The 3,773-nt window shown below is 28.1% G+C and overlaps 1 long non-coding RNA gene across 1 annotated transcript in view; it reads right to left on the bottom strand.

The window, feature by feature from the left end:
* Nucleotides 1–346: 346 nt before the first annotated feature.
* LOC105452517 overlaps nt 347–3,773 on the bottom strand; it is a 19,027-nt gene continuing 15,600 nt past the window's right edge. The window contains exons 2-3 of the long non-coding RNA XR_974736.1: nt 1,696–1,756; nt 347–529 (exon numbers count right to left, since the gene is read on the bottom strand). This is a non-coding gene — a long non-coding RNA (uncharacterized LOC105452517). The remainder of the gene's footprint in view (nt 530–1,695; nt 1,757–3,773) is intronic.

The following is a 3,773-nucleotide window of genomic DNA, read 5'->3' as shown; positions in this document are numbered from 1 at the left end:
TGGAACGATAAATCTTTTTCTACGCTTTTAATCGTAGCTCAAAAGGTCTTGTATTAATTGTTCCTGTAATCCGAAGAGGGCAAGCTACTTATTTTGTACATATGAACTACAGAACTTTTATACCAATGAAATGTTTACGTCAGGTGATAGGTTACGATAGCTGTACGATTTATAAAAAGGTAATTTTTTAAGTTTTTGTCGTTTTTACTATAAAAAAATAGCTTGCCACCTTACATTTTATGTTTATTTCAATCCTGTAAAAGCAATTTTAATTCCATTCAGTATTTTCGAAGTTATCGTTCCAACTGCAAATGTCGGTATTCCAGCATCGCCTTAAGTTATTGTATATATTAAAGTTATATATAAAAAGTTGTCAATTTTTACTGAACGTGTGAAACGTTTTAATTTGTTCCACATGTTTCTTACTGACCTGTTGAATTGCGTGGACACAGTAGCAAGAGTAACACGATGACTGGTGAAAGAAAACTGTTCCCAAAGGCATGCCAACGTACTGAAGCCATATTGCATCCTGAGAATAATTATTCATATATATACTACTCATTTACTATTAACATCCATAGATTTATATTATAATAAAGGAAAAGCAAGACTTGTTAATTGCAAAGCAATAAAGGAAAGAAAACGGCCAAAATGAGTAAAAAAGGTGTTGCGTTATAAGAATCAATAATTTTTTCTCTAATAAAATTCTCGCTTTCTTTTCTCTTTCAAGTCCTTTGCCTCTTGTCAGAAGCGTCGAATGTAAAAATCGTAACATCATGAAATTAGAATATTAAAATCCTCTATTATAGAGTGAAACATGAAACTTTTTTAGAGTTGAAGAATAAATCCAAATAAAGAGTAAATAATTTCTTCCAAAAAGTGAAATTTCAATGTATTCCGAGAGGCAATCAATTTTCACTACCGAGTGAAGTTTTCACTCCTTCGGATTTTACTTTTAAAAATTTAGAAAGCACATAGATATAGATCAATGATATAAAACATGATGATAATAAAGCGAGAATCTTGTTCAATCTCAAGTCTCAAGAAGTCAAAAATCCAAAAATATATTAAAATGTGGAATCAAATCTTAAATTAATTAAAATCAAATCTAGATAAATAAAAAAAAAAAAGATAAAGTTATAAAATTAAGAAATAAATTAAGATGCTATAAAAACGTATAAAGAAAAAATATTAAAATAAAATAATAAAAAATAAAAAATCAAGCTCGAATCGACAAATTGTCATCACCATGTTTTATATTATTGACCTATGTAATTCTTGCTTCTACTGTTTGACGTTGAATATTTATTATTATTAATTATTATTTATTGCGTTTAGGTTTTAACATACCTCTTATTTTATTTTGGTTATTTTAAATTTGGATTTTTTGATAGAATTGTATCTTCTACGTGTTCAGTTATAATTACGAAGTAATGTCCCCTTCATTCTATATTATTATTTATTTATATTATTATTACATACTCTTTTAAACTGACGAAGATTAAATATATTCAAAAGAGAGAGAAAGAGAGAGAAATGTTTTTGTCATTTTTTTCTTCTAATTTCATTTAAAAAGATTATTTATTCTTATTCAACATCCTTTTTTTGCTCGTCTTGGCTATTTTTTTTCACACATTATTGCTTATATTATAATTCTTAACACAAATAATATAACACTTTGTCAAATGTCTTTACCATATCGTCAGTGTCTGTTCCGAATACAGGAAAAACGAGGAAAACTGATCCAAAAGATCATCTGCAATATACAATTCCATTGTCTTAATTATTAGAATTGTATAAATGTATGCGCGCTCGTGTATGTACATGAGCAAACATATACAAAAAATATTCACTAACACTTATATGTATATGTATTATAAATTTATACATATGTTCGCAAATGTCGGCGAATATTTTTTAACACGATAATTACATACATAGTATCAATAATTATTTATATAATTTTACAATATATGTAATTTTTTAAATTAGTTTATATTTTACATTAGACTATATTTTAAATTAGATTATATTTTACATATTGTTAACTATGATGTATTATATATAAAATTTATTGTTTGAAATGTGAAATATATACTGTCTCATTAATCACGATCATTTCACGGTTTATAATGCTTCTAGTAATATATCACATATTTTATATCTGAGAACGAAGAGAGCTTGCTAATCGAGCAATAATAAAATCACTATTTTTTGCGGTAATCAACTATAGTGTCCATAAATTTGCGTTGCACGAGTAAATATCAATTTAATCAATTAATGTCGATCTATATATTGCAAACATATATTGCAACATGATATCACAATCCAAACGAGTATCCACACAAGTTATATTATCAAGAAAAGTTAATTATAAATGGATAATTATGGTGGAATAACTATCGAGATTTTTTCATTTGTACAAGCATGAAAAATTTGAAAAATAGAATCATCTGCTTGCGATAAAAACGATTTCACACTATGTAACGAAATATCGATGTAACCAGAACCTCATGCATGAACCATTTAATAAGTATAGCTTAGAAATTACAAAAGTTTTACAACAATGTTTGTGATGCAATAATTTGATGAAAACGTAAGTATATATTAATTTATATAATTTAAATAAAAATCTAAGTATGCCAAATGTATAAAGTTAACAAAAAATAATAACACTGATATCAAAATTCAAAGATTGGAAGTAACTCATTACTTGTAATGCCGTTATCGTTACTTTTTTTTGTAACGGATTGGTAACAGCGTTAGTTTATTTTTTGGTAACTGTAACAGTAAAACGTAGTTACATTTTTTCGGTAATGGTAACGAATTATACAATTACTTTTATCGTTACTTTTTCTATTTTAAATTTTTTATGACAAAATTTTCGTATGTGTATTCAATCTTTAGTTTTTAGCTAGTTTACTCTTATTTTAAGACTTTTAAATGTCTTAAAATATGGCTGTGTGATTAGTTTATGACATCTTAAAAATATCAAATTTAACCCCCCCTCCTAGTGATTTTGAAGTTTTGCGACTGCAATTGCAGATATTCGATTTTATCCATTTTTCGAGAAATACCAAAACTTGCTTTACTCGACATAAGAGACAAACTACTAATCGCATTTGTCTAAAACTTTTTCGGTAGGCCTCTGAAAGATCAAACTTAAGAAAAATCATAGCTATTTGATGCCATTTTTATGTCAGGACGAGAACTTTTCACCTTGTTCTCGTATATTCTTGTAGATGAAGTCGAGAGCTTTTCAAAACACTATGATAAAGTTATTTTCTGTTAAATACTTTTCGAGTTATAAGACTTGAAAATTATAATATCGCTGACATTTGGAATAAAAAAATGGTACAAGAGTAACAAAACTATGGGATCTTTATCTTTGCTGTGACATATCCACACACGAGGTGTAATTCGAATGAATAACCTCCTTGTAATACACTTTGCATGGATAATGCTAATAACAATATGCGGCTACGCTCCGTTTTAACGCTTAAGAAGATGCTGAAAGGTCGGCCAAATTTGTACAAGGTCGATAAAGCAGACTCTTCAGTGTCAGTAGTATCTCTAAATGAACTTCTTACAATATCTTCTGGTCTCACTCAAACACGTGGAATGTCCTTATCTTATTGAAGTGCCATCTCTTGGAAAATCCGGCACTTACTGCCAGACGCAATTTTTGCTGTCTTTACTTTAGCCGAGCGTACGAATTACCACAAATTGCATTCTAAGTAATAATTGTTTTTCTACGCTTCCAATCGTTGCTC

The sequence above is a fragment of the Wasmannia auropunctata genome, unplaced genomic scaffold (assembly GCF_000956235.1).
Source record: "Wasmannia auropunctata unplaced genomic scaffold, wasmannia.A_1.0 LD336106.1, whole genome shotgun sequence".
Taxonomy (NCBI): domain Eukaryota; kingdom Metazoa; phylum Arthropoda; class Insecta; order Hymenoptera; family Formicidae; genus Wasmannia; species Wasmannia auropunctata.
Note: the sequence above shows the minus strand (reverse complement) of the source record. Positions and strands in the feature narration are given on the sequence as shown.